Source organism: Haliotis rubra, unplaced genomic scaffold (assembly GCF_003918875.1).
Source record: "Haliotis rubra isolate DU_JTF1 unplaced genomic scaffold, ASM391887v1 Scf461, whole genome shotgun sequence".
Classification (NCBI taxonomy): Eukaryota; Metazoa; Mollusca; class Gastropoda; order Lepetellida; family Haliotidae; genus Haliotis; species Haliotis rubra.
Window position 1 is genome coordinate 605,199 of NW_025767148.1, and position 14,335 is coordinate 619,533.

At 41.1% G+C, this 14,335-nt stretch overlaps 1 protein-coding gene across 1 annotated transcript in view; it reads right to left on the reverse strand.

Moving 5' to 3' along the window:
- LOC124290323 (protein ABHD15-like) overlaps positions 1 to 14,122 on the reverse strand; it is a 30,709-nt gene extending 16,587 nt beyond the window's left edge. The window contains exon 1 of the mRNA XM_046727031.1: positions 13,943 to 14,122. The gene's annotated coding sequence lies outside the window, so the exon portion shown is untranslated. The remainder of the gene's footprint in view (positions 1 to 13,942) is intronic.
- Positions 14,123 to 14,335: the final 213 nt, after the last annotated feature.

Consider the following 14,335-nt stretch of genomic DNA (forward strand, 5'->3'; position numbering starts at 1 on the left):
TTTGAATTTATCCCTACACTATTGGGGTAACGCTGTTTCTCAGGACATTGTCATTTGCAGAAGCCATTGGTCAATTAACTCCCCTATCCAGCTAAAATGGGTGGAATATGTGTTAAAAAAGACAAAACAGTATCAAAAATTGAATTTTAAGTTCAAACAACTTACTCGCAACGGGCTGTTGACCCAACACTGTTAGATCATGAAACAAGGTTTATGACGTCATTATGGAGCGTGACGTCACCTGCTATGACGTCATTTGACAACAGAACTGATAATGGCCCATAGTTGAGGAATCAGCGGGCCGCTCATTTCTGTAACTAGAAGGCGGTTTCATTATAATACCGTCCATTTTATCTTTAATACTATGATCTATTCATCATTGTCAAATTTAGTCTGTGTGCACATAATAAACGTGTGTAGTTTGAAAAGGGAACTACTTTCTCTGGCGATGGTGTAAGTTGAAGGAGTGATATGATTAACCTTTGACCTAGAGGAACTTTGACCTGGTTTAAATAATGAATTTCTTTCACGAAAAAACAGCGTAAAACGAGTTGAATTAGAATGGGGATAACGCGGAGCCGATATAACGTTAAATTTGCGGCTATATAACCACCGGTATACGTCCCCAATTCGTCAAACACAGTACAGTTATCCCCTAATTTACTGTTATTTGATACAGCACAGCAATAGTCTGTTTGCAGTGAAAGCGTACCGATGAATTTCACTTTAAATAAAACAATAAATCAAACAAAGTGAAATTAAGATTGCGAATCCTCATAATTTTACCCTGCGATTTGAAATCTAAATTTCAGAATTTTATTCATCTAAGGATAAACGTTGTTTAACAAACGATCATAGATTCAAATAGCTGTTATCTGTTTGTATTACAAGGGGGTAAGCGCAGTAGTTGGAACAGTAAAACAAATGCACGTGCGGTACGTGATGAGCGTTAACTTAGACCAACCCTACTTGCTCTCGGTGTTTCATTTAATGTGCGTACCCCATTGTAATACAAACCAATAACAGCGATTTGAAACTATGATCGTTTGTTAAACAACTTTTATCCTAAGTTGTATAGAATTCAGACATTTAAATGTTGAATTGGCAAGGTAAAATTATGAGGATTCGAAATCTTAATTTCACTTTATTCGATTTACTTTTTTGTTTTCACTGCAAACAGACTATAGCTGGATGCGCTTATACGACACAGTTGTTTAATGACGTGCATACATGTAAGCAGTTGCATATGACGTGTATGCGTTGTTTATGACGTATGTGTGAGTGAGTAATGTTTTACGCCGTTGTTGGCAATATTCCAGCAATATCACGATGAGGGACACCAGAAATGAACTTCACACTTTGTACCCATGTGGGGAATCGAACCGGGGTCTTCAGTGTGACGAGCGGACGCTTTAACCATTAAGCTACCCTACCGCCCCTTACGACGTATGTACACAGTTGTTGAATAAAGTGTATACGGCACAATTGGCTAGTGGAGTGTATAAACAGTTGTTTTTAATTCATTGTATAACACGCACCACAGTAAGCTAACAACGAGAATACACAGCTCTTTTATGTGGGCTTGAACTCACAGTAATAATAATAATCAGAAACATGGCAACTATATGGCGTCAGTCTGAAACCAATCAGGACCAGACAACCCAGTGATTGTCATAATGAACATCGCCCTACACAAACGGGATACGACGACATGTGTCAACCAAATCAGCGAGTGTGACCACCCGATCCCGTTAGTCGCCTCTTACAATATGTTTTGGCTGCTGGAGACCAATTCTAGCCCGGATCTTCACAGTAACTGTTATCAGAGACCATATATTATATGGTCTCTGCTGTTATCTGAGTGAGTGAGTGAGTTTAGTTTTACGCCGCACTCAGCAATATTCCAGCTATATGGCGGCGGTCTGTAAATAATCGAGTCTGGACCAGACAATCCAGTGATCAACAGCATGGGCATCGATCTGCGCAATTGGGAACCGATGACATGTGTAAACCAAGTCAGCGAAACTGACCACCCGATCCCGTTAGTCGCCTCTTACGACAAGATAGTCGCCTTTTTTATGGCAAGCACATGGGTTGCTGAAGACCTATTCTACCCCGGATCTTCACGGGTCTGCTGTTATCTACTGAAGTATTGCTCTTGTTTTATAATACAGTTGTGTGAGTGAGGGAGTTGGGTTTCAACGCCGCTATTAACAAGATTCCGGTTACAGCAGAGTAATGCGAGTCTAAACATGTCACACCTTTTGTAAAAACGGGGTGTAAACGGGATTCGAACCCATGTTTTCCGGCCTGTCAAAGTAATAAATTGTTTTGTTTGTTATTTAAAGCCACACTCAGCAATATTCCAGCTATATGGTGGCGGTCTGTAAAATCTTTAATAATCAAGTCTGGACCAGACAATCAAGTGAACAACAGCATGAGCATCGATCTACGCAATTAGGGATACGATGACATGTGTCAACCAAGTCAGCGAACCTGACCACCTGATCCCGTTAGTCGCCTCTTACGACAAACATGGGTTACTGAAGATCAATTCTTACCCGGCTCTTCACGTGTCGTCAATGGGATAAAGATCTGCATGTGGTTTTAATGAGATCCCTAAACAAAGCGAGCGCAAGCACTAAGAGATAAATTTTATGAGTTTACAGTTGTAATACTTTCCACTAACCGTAAGGGCACACAGCTGAGCAACATCTGGCTACAGCTGACCGATAAATATCATCGACACATGATATATTATATCGCGATGATGACGTTCTCTCTACCGCGACAGTTGTCCTGAGCGTACAACACGCAAAAAGGTGACATTGATTATTGGACACATTATATAGCACATGTTGCACTATTTGCGATCCCTTTGCCGTGATATCAGAGGCTGCTGTCTACACAGGAGCTCCCCACCATGTAGATTACATCTGGCCTTACAACACATGTACAAAGCCTAATGCTTCCACTTTTGTAGCATAACATATTTTTTTAGCGAAAGTACTCGTTTCGCTTATTTTTTTCGTAGCTTCAAATATTTTCTCGTTGCTTCGAGTATTTTCTTGTTGCTTCGAATATTTTCTCGTTGCTTCGAATATTTTCTCGTTGCTTCGATTAATTTTGCGTTTCTTCAAGTTTCTGTCAAAAGTATGAAATTTCGAATATTTTCTCGTTGCTTCGAGTATTTTCTCGTTCCTTCAACTATTTCTCGTTGTTTCGATTAATTTCTAGTTGCTTCAAGTTTCTTTCGAAAACTTGAAATTTCAAGCATTATTCGTTGCTTCAAGTTTCTGTAAAAAACTTGAAATTTCGAGTATTTGCTGGTTGCTTCGAGTATTTTCTCGTTACTTCATGTTTCTTTGAAAAACTTGAAATTTCAAGTTTTTGAAAGAAACTTGAAGCAACTAAAAATTAATCGAAGCAACGAGAAATTAATTGAAGTAACGAGAAAATACTCGAACAACGAGTAAATACTCTAAATTTCAAGTTTTTGACAGAAACTTGAAGTAACGAGAAAATACTCGAAGCAACGAGAAAAATAATTGAAATAACAATAAAATATGCTTAAGCACCGTACAAATAATCGAAACAACGAGAAGTGTCGCTGACAAATATTTTATGCCACAAAACTGGCAGGATTAGGCTTTCGTACACATGTTGTTTCAAATCGCCCGTTCAACATCCATGACAGTGACGCGCTTGTTTGAGGCCCTGGTCTATTTCACGGTAGAGAGACAGGCGGAAGTGTTCATTACACACCTAGACTCACGATTACTAAACAGCGTACAGCGGTACATTGACTATACAGAAGTATCTATGATGAATCTACCTTATGTTATGAGGGCTGTTGGTAAAAGAAGTGGGCCCGTTACGCAAAGCGATCTTATCTCTAGGATGATGGGAGTAACGATCACCTGAGCGCTAAGATCGCTTAGTGAAATCTGGCCTTGGTTCGTACACAAATAGTCTTGCGCCATGGCTGTAGACCATACCTTTTTCTCAATCTTTTAATGAACGACCAAGCAAAGTCTAGATCAAACTAAATCAAGTATAGTTTTCAAGAATATCGCAGAGGAGGGAGGACAAGATCGTATGAAAAATTATTTTCCAATTATTTTAAATATTTAATATCAACCCAGTTTTGACTATCTTCAGAATTATAAACCATTTGCAGTAAAGGATAAAACAGCTGTGAAAATCATAAATGGACCAAAGAAAATCAGTGATTACAGCAGGTGTTCTAGAAATGTAGAAAGAGAAATGTTTTCATTTACGAGGCGTTAGCCTTGTTTTCAGCATTCTGTTTTGTGTCTTCTATTTTTTTCTAATAATAATTTCGCAGACAGTGTTTCATATACTAGTATTGTGCTCATTCCATACAAATACAATGTAATATACACAGTTCATTGTTCGTCACTTGCTAATATCATTACATCAAGTGTCAGAATGTGTATTTATGCAACTGAGTGAGTGAGTTTAATTTTACGCCGTTGTATTCCAGCAATATCACAGCGGGGGACATCAGAAATGGACTTCACACATTGTACCCATAAGGGGAATCGAACCCGGGTCTTCGGAGTGACAGGAGAGCGCTTTAACCAGTAGGCTACCCACTGCTCCTCTTCCATAAGGGCACAATTGAATTCCTGTAGAGGACGATCTGCAGCTCCCTACACGTGTGTTCGATGGGGTGACCGGACAAAATCCACCCCAAAATTGCCACCCCGGACAAAATCCACCTCTTCTTAACAATAAAATGGACAAAATCCACCCTTCTCAAATTGCTATTGTTAAAAGTTTTAGTGTGTCCTGATCTTTGATCAAGTTGTTTTTCTTAAGCATTGTTTTGATAGCATTTACGTTTTCCTAATTGGCTGTTGTTCCTAGATGTTGTTTCAAACATTAAAGGTTTCTCCATTTGTCACATTTTGATCACTACTTAAGTAGTCATTAAGTAGTCTCACACTTTGATCATTACGTAATCCCCTTAAAGAATTAAGATGTTTTTGCAAGCCTGATTGGAGCCCTTTATACTCATGTTTTGATATAACATACTTTTTAATGAGTTTGAGATCATCCTGTTTATGTCCTGGATTCGTTCGATAGAGCTGAGGTTAAGAGACACGTGATGTAATTGAAGATAGATTATGAAAAGTATTGAATTTAGCTGGAGTGGCCGATGCACAGTCTGATAACAGGACATTGCCCTGTGGTATCTACACACATGACGTACAAGCTGCAGTCATCATACCGCCACGTAATTAACTTCAGTTAGGGTTTTCTCAAGATATGTCTGGAGGGTTGATTTGTGACACAGTTATTATTAGTAAACTAAAGGAAAGTATTTTGTATTCCGCTTGTGAGACACGCTGACTGGTTATGTTTGCAGGAATATCGAACAGCAATTCTAACTTCCTCGTCCAGTGATGCGTTCACTGCATCAGCAGTGTTCAATGTTGCTGATGTTGTACATCAAAGGAGGATTGTCCGACACGCTTATTGAATTATGGAAATAGGATATTAACACTACATTTTATTTTTTTATCACTATTACTCCAAGTCTTTGTTTCGGGTTTGCTAACTCGGAGAGATCGGTTCATAAATTCGATTGCTATTTCCGTACATTTTTTCGAGCAAAATACACACGATGTTAATCCCTGCGTACAAATGTTATTGTTGAGTGAATGAGTGAATGAGATTAGTTTTACGCCGCTTTTAGCAATATTACAGCAATAACACGGTGGGGGACACCAGATATGGGCCTCACATACCAGACAAAGAACCAAAGAAGGTCGCACAACTATCAAAAGTCGAAATATCTCCAAACCGTTATTCCACAGTTCTCTTATCAATCTTTATAATAATCCCTTCAGATGTAGATATGGAAGTGTAATCGACATCAGCGATAACTTAATAATATCACTCTGTAAACACTTGTCAGTTAGTGATACTATAATCAGTATAGTGGCACCAAGTGTGTAGTTTCTTTTGTATGTCAGTATAGTTTGCATACCAATGTTCATAATTATTCTTACAGGTGCAGAAATGGAAGTGGAATCGACAGCAGTGATGACTTAATAATATCACTCTGTAATCACTTGTCAGTTAGTGATACTATAGCCAGCATCACTGGCCCATAGTTGGCATCAAGTGTGTAGTTTCTTTTGTACGTCAGTATAGTTTGCACCAAGGCTAGCTTCACAGGCCTCGGAGTTTCCCAGGTGAGCTTTAACAACCACTTTTGATGCTGATCGTTCATCACCATCAGACCAGAAGTGTCTCGAATTAAACATACGGTATACCGGTTCGAAACCCGACAGAGCTGGGTACTTTTAAATTAGAAATAAAAAGAAATCAACCAATTCAATAACCCAGCACCCCTGGTTTCGGAAGGTACAATTTCCTGTCGCTGTAGCCTCTTCCTGGAGGGGGCATCGCATACACACCCGCACTTACGCCACACGTAACCATGGCAACCAGACAAGAGAATGGTATCCTAGATGTGCATGATGACATGGCGACCTGTTCATGGAATATCTGTCCATGGCATACAAAGGGTCAAACACCAGGTTATGACATCGGTAGCTTGACCTTTGGTCTATATCTCACTGACGGATCAGGTTTATGATTGAAAGTGGCAGGTACATTTATTATATGGATTATATGGATTTGTAACATTCATCCTTCCATGGAGTTAAACAAATGACGACACGACAGACGGGCAAGGAGTGAGTGAGCGAGTGAGTGAGTTTAGTTTTACACCGCACTCAGTAATATTCCAGCTATATGGCGGCGGCCTATACATAATCGAGTCTGGACCAGACAATCTAGTGATCAAAAGCATGATCATCGATCTACGCAACTGGGAACCGATGACATGCGTCAACCAAGCCAGCGAGCCTGACCACCCGATCCCGTTAGATGCCTCATACGACAAGCATCTGTTACTGAAGATCAATTATAACCCGGATCTTCACGGGTTGACGGGCAAAGAGGAGAGGTGGGCTTAACGCAACTCTTCTGTTAATCACGATGTGTCAGCTTGATATAGAATGAAGCCTGAAATGGTGCAGGTCTTCCGCATCCTTGCTGAATCTCAACCCCACGTAAATAATAAATAGCGCACTGCTGAGACTCGAACTTAGAAGCATACGTTCCTGGTACGCCTAGGGGAGGTAACTCAGGACAGCGACATGCAGATCCATGGGTGTTTGGGCAAGCTAAAGCAATAATTATCAGTTTGAATCCAAATGTCTAGATTATATAAATACCACGAACAAGTTGTCCCGTAAAGACCGATGTCCTTAATTGTGCTGCCCACTGTACTAGACTTGCATAAGGATAGAATAACTAAACATCGTTGTATCATTCAGTCCAGCCTTGGGGCAGGATTAGAGCCATCCGTGCGAGAAACTACCTCATGAAATGATCAGCTGTCACTCACCGAGCTGAGATGCAAGCCTGTATACCAATGTAGCCAAGAGTCCATAGGCAATAGAGTAACACATCCTTGTGTCGAAGCCGAATGGGAGAACTTAAATAATTCGAGTTATTGGATGGATGCTCATTATATCACTCACTAGTTCAGGTTTGTTTGTTGGTTAATGCCGCACACCACTGGGCTAGAAGTATAGAATAGTATACCTATGTGGATAGAACCTTGTTTCGTTTGCTTGTTGTTTAACGCTGCATTCAGCAATATTCCAGCTATTTGGCGGCGGTCTGTAGATAATCGCGTCTGGACCAGACAATCCAGTGATCAACATCATGAACATCGATCTACGCAATTGGCATACGATAACATGTGATAACCAAGTCAGTGAGTCTGACCACTTCTACGACAAATTGGGTTGCTGAAGACCAATTCTAATCTGGATTTATAACCAAGGACAGTAGTCTGATAAAGGAGCTTCTAGATCAGGATATGGACCAGACAATCCAGTGATCAACATCATGAGCATCGATTTACGCAACTGGCATACGATGACATGCATAAACCACGTTAGCGAGTCTGATCACACGATCCCGTAATTCGCCTCTTACGACAAGCATGGGTTACTGAACATGAATTGAAACCCAGATCTTCTCGGGTCCGTTCAGGTAGGTACTGATGCAGTGAATAAACATTTGCTGCCCCATCAGCCTGGATGGAGATATCTGAAGATATCATACGTCCCAGTAACACTCAGAAATGAACAGCACCAAGGCTGATTCAGAAAGAATCACGATCAGTACAACTCGCTTTCCACTAGACACCCTTAATATTTAGAACAACAGATAAATAATTCGCATGCCACCGTGGCTAGGTTTTTGACATATATTACAGGTACTTAACTGTTGGATTCCCTTTCGAGGTTGGGTTGTGACACCAGCTTAGATTAAACTCTTACTGGTATCGAGGGCAAAGCCCCCATGAATCATAGAGGCCTTGTTATGTTCAGTATGTACGTTATCTGTAGCTGGAATATATGACACTCTGTGTTTGTTTGGGATTGTGTATTAAAGACCCTACATTGTCCATATGCGTGTGTTGTCCTGGGTGAACAAGTGGCTTGACGTTCTAGCTGGGCAGTCCAAATAGGGGTCATTGCAGACTGGCGTTTAGTATCAGGAATAAAGCTTATTTGAAAAAATAAAAAAATATATATATTTATCTACAAAACAAATGCAAATTGAACTCAGAACAATTCTTGGTTTCAGAAGGAGAGGCAATCTAGACTTGAGCTGGACTCGTTTTAATCTATTCTCTAGGGACTGAGTGAGTGAGTTTACGTCCCTTTTAGCAATGTCACCAGCTATATTCATCAGAAATGGGCTTCACTCATTGTAATCATGTGGGGAATCGAACCCGGGTCTTCGGCGTGACGAGCAAACGCTTTAACCATTAGGCTACCCGACGCCAGCTCAAGGGGATGGGAGACAGATTGAGGTAATTGTTATATGTTTGTTTGTTTGCTTGTTTGTGGGTTGACGTTATTAGCAGATTCCGAGGTGGTGAACATACAATGCCATGTAATCAAAACTCAGTCTCACTTACAACGATTATTATACTTACTGGAACATTTCTAGCTTGGCTCCCGAAATACCCCAAAGGGTGAGGTGAGGTGAAATTTGAGAATATTTCGTTCATATGACGACGTGCATGCGTCTGTATGTGTATGTGTGGCTGCTTGTCCAGACTTAAGCTGGTTTTATAGTGCTAGCCCAATGAGATACCATGCCGCAGTGAAGCATGACACATTATACTGACTCCGAGCCGACCAGTCCTTTTTGTACCCATTAATGCCGAGCGCCAGGCAGGGACCACCAAGTACCATATTTTAACGTCTTTTGGTATGACGCGGTCGGGGATCGAACCCGCGACCTTCCGTTCTCCGGGCGGACGCTCTAACCACTACACAACGGAGGCGGTCATACCCCAAAGGGTGTGATCTAGAGTTGGGGTATTGAACTATATAGATATATTTATTTATATTGGAGCTATAAAAAGTGGCACTATACATTGTAGGGTGTTTTAAGCATCTTTTATCACGTACAGTTGTATGCAAATATAAGACATATCTGGTGGCCGTGGGGTAGTCTAGTGGTTAAAGCGTTCGCTCGTCACGCCGAAGACCGGGTTCGATTCCCCCAGTGTGTGAAGCCCATTTCTGGTGTACCTTGCCGTGGTATTGCTGGAATATTTATAAAAGCATCGAAAAAGCAAACTCACTCACTAACTCACTAATGCACATCTGTCTACATTGTCCATAACAGCTGTGACAGAAATTGTAATATATGGACTGCATAATTCCGTGAGTCAGAGTATACCGTATCAGACCATATACATTACTCGTATGATAGAATCCACCTATATTTCATTTCGGTAATTGGATTTTTTATCTCAACTGTCATGGGATATATCTGTTGTCAGAATAACGGTATCACATTGGGCTCCTGGATTGCTCATTTAAGCAGACGCTAGAACTGGTACAACGTATCTTCACAGAGCTCCAGATAAGATTTAGCTCATGTGGGTACTGTATCTACTGTGTTTTTTTTTGGAGTGGGTATTATGAATGTTGAGTGGGTATTTCATTTTCCGTTACCCACTGCTTTCAAATATGTGGGTATGCATTGATTTTACTCACCTAAGCATTATGTCATTGAATGTTTACTAAGCAGGTATGTTCTGCCTTATGTCATACTTAATCAAAGCAAACTTAAATATAATGGAAATGATTTCATAAAAAATAACTCATCCTGTACTGACAGTACAACACTATTCCTGTACTAACAGTACAACTTGATAGCAATCGATGTCTTTTTCATTACGCAAGCGATTTTCATAAATATATTCCGTACGCATTTGTTATAAACTGTTTGCGTATCTAACATTTTAAATGCGTAATTGGTACGCAACGAAGATTTTTCATTGTGTAATTGGAAATTTTGTATGCGTATTTTACCCGGATACGCAGCTTATCTGGGCCTCTGAGTCTTCGACAACGAAGTGTTACCGTTTGCTTGACCACAACAGGCGGTCTGTTTCGCCGACGGTAACTTTAATTTAGCCCAGGAACTGAAAACCTTTCATGTCATAATTATGAGGACTGTCTTAATAAACAAAACTATATTAGTTTCCTGAATTTGACCAGCCTTAATGTTATTGTATTGGTCGAATGTTGTTGCATTATTATGTTTTACAAATTAAAGAATAGTAATAATAATAGTCCACTTGTAACGCGCTGAATCCATGCACAGCACATGCTCTAAGCGCCCATGTCCGAGATGAGATGACAGAGTGAGTGAGTGAGTGAGTGAGTTTAGTTTTACGCCACACTCAGCAATATTCCAGCTATATGGCGGCGGTCTGTAAATAATCGAGTCTGGACCAGACAATCCAGTGATCAACAGCATGAGCATCGATCTGCGCAATTGGTAACCGATGCCATTTGTCAACCAAGTCAGCGAGCCTGACCACCCGATCCCGTTAGTGGCCTCTTACGACAAGCATAGTCGCCTTTTGTAGCAAGCATGGGTTGCTGAAGACCTATTCTACCCCGGATCTTCACGGGTCGAGATGACAGAAGTTACACAGAGAAGGCAAGTCTGAACAGGAAGGTTTTGAGTTGGATCTTAAACGACGACAATGATTTACAGTCTTTCAGGTACTGGGGCCAGAGTTCCAGACTTTAGTGGCTGAATTTGCAAATGTTCTCTCCCCATAGTAAGCAGCAGAGAGAGCATTGCTATTACTATTATTATTATCATTATGAAGGAGTTTCTCCCCTCCTCCACACAAAATATAACTACGCTTGTATTTGCCTTGCCGACAAAGGCACGCACGAGAACACACACACATTTAGTTCACATACATTCATGTATCATACATAGAATTATTAATTTATGACAAGTGGAATATCTGTCTCATTTAAATGACTCACAGCTATCACATCTGATATGTATAGGATATTAAATTACATAGACACACTCCCGCTGTTTATCTATAGAAGATCTACACCTAGTGATGCTATGCAAAAGTTGTACAAGTCATATACAGTCATGTAATATAAGCGTTTTACAGGAGACCGACATATCCAATTATGCCATGTAAGAGCTGTATAGAAGACCGACATATCCAATTATACCATGTAAGTGCTGTACAGAAGATCGACATATCCACTTATACCATGTAACAGCTGTACAGAAGACCGATATATCCACTTGTACCATCAATGAGTGCTGTATAGAAGACCGACATATCCACTTATACCATGTAAGTGCTGTACAGAAGACCGACATATCCAGTAAGAGCTGTACAGAAGACCGACATATCCAGTTATTATCATGTAAGAGCTGTACAGAAGACCGTCATATCCACTTATTCAATGTAACAGCTGTATAGAAGACTCATATCCACTTATACCATGTAAGTGCTGTACAGAAGACCGTCATATCCACTTATACCATGTAAGAGCTGTACAGAAGACCGATATATCCACTTATACCATCTAAGTGCTGTACAGAAGACCGATATATCCACTTATGCCATGTAAGTGCTGTACAGAAGACCGATATATCAACTTATACCATGTAAGTGCTGTACAGAAGACCGATATATCCACTTGTACCATGTAAGTGCTGTACAGAAGACCGACGTATCGAGTTATTATCTGTAAGAGCTGTACAGAAGACAGTCATATCCGGTAGTTATTATCTGTACAAAGAACTGTATGCAGTTATTCAGAAGACAGTCATATCCAGTTATTCAATGTATATCCCACTACTATGTACAGCTGTATAGAAGACTCCGTCATATCTAGTTATTCAATGTAAGAGCTGTACTGAAGACCGACATATCCGGTTATTATCCGTAAGAGTTGTATAGAAGACAGTCATATCCAGTTATTCAATGTAAGAGCCGTATAGAAGATCGTAATATCCAGTTGTACTATATAAGAGCTGCACAGAAGACCGTCATATCCCACTATACTATGTAAGAACTGTACAGATGGAATCCTAGCCAGCCCAGATCAATGAATTGTCCATGGCATACTAACCGTGCCTTCACGAGATGATTGAGTGTTCAAACAAAACACATCAACCCAACAGTAGACTGACGGTAGGTTGTTACGGTGATCACCGAACATCTCCGGAATCACGCGATCATTGACCCACAATCACATGCACTCAGAATATACAAGCATGATATCCCAACCTCACTAAAATATCCCCGTGTTTTCGTCATGCTCTTTACCCCCGTGACTGGGGTGGCACGCAACGGTGAGGCCCAACCCTACTCTCAGATCCGGTTTGATTGCCGTAGGGGAGAGCGACTCAGCTCGACCCGCACTAACTTCATCCTTTCACGGTAATTGTATACGGTAAGTCGTGTTGGTTTATCACGGCATGTAGAAAAGCCGCAAACCAAACACACGTTACAAGACATCTGTTTGAGGCCGAACTCCCACGAACTGGAAGCACGTCGTCGTCGTCGTCATTATCATCATCATCGTCGTCGTCGTCAAAATCATTAACGCCTTCTTAAATTATCGACGCCCTAATCATCATCATCGTCGTCGTCATCATCATCATCATCATCATCACCATCACCATCATCATCATCATCACCATCCCAGAATCAGTATCATCATTATCACCATCACCACCACCATCATCATAATCACCGTCAAAATCATTATCGCCTTCTTAATTATCATCGCCGCCCTAATAATCATCATCGTCATCATCATTATTATAATCGCCGTCCAAATCGTCGTCGTCATCATCATAGCCGTCCTAATAATCATCATCATCGTTATCATCTCCACCTCCATCATCATCATCACAATCGCCCTCGTGAACATCATCAGTATGCAAATCATCTCAATCATCATCCCCATCACTAAACCTGATCATCATCCCCGTGGCGCTATTGGAACGGTAGTCATACCACATAACACTGCATAAAACATCCTCAAAGCGAATCTGCTGGTACATCGTCGGTGCTGTATACATGCTACTATGTCGTCACCGTCAATACCCAGCCGAGACCCTCTCTATCCCCGCTCCCCATGCACAGAGGGGGGTGAGGGGAGGAGGGGCGGGCGGTGTCAGTTACCATCTCTACGTAAACACGATAAGACGAAAGGCTAGCACCCAAACATTAAGTTGAGACAGAAATTTGATCCGGTCACGACCCAACACTGAACATAAACTAACTCCGGAGCTAAGGACGTATACAACCACATGGGTTTATTAAATACAATGATTTTGTGACAGTAAGATGGTAAAACTTACCCTGCACCGTTCCCCTCGTGGTAAGCCTTTCCATTAACCACGTGTGTAATCACAGACACGTTGGGCAAAACCAACTCTCTTAATACACCTACCACCCAATGTACAAAGATACACAATACATCCCAAACCCATCTTAATCAAGTGATATACTTACACGCTAGTGTTCCACTCCGAATATCCAACAGTGCCCCATCAGTGAGTTCCACACTGTCGTCTATAACATACAAGTATTGACATTCCGAAGTTACCGAGTCGCTCTCTGCCGCGGACTGTTCAACGTCCTCGTGAGGCGGCGACTGGCCCACCACAGCGCTCGATCCACATTGGCAGTTGCGGAGTTGTACAGCGCGTTCTGTGTGTGAGCGGAGGAGGAAGCAATCGAATTTCAATAAGAATAACCTATACTGCACACAATAGATCGATGTTTTGACATCGTTCTGAAGGAATCACGCGTTTTGGCCTTATTACTTCCTGTTTGAGCCCGCTTGATGTTCAGTGTAAGAAGTCAAGAGTATCATGTGACCGAGATGTGAGAGTTTAGCTCAAT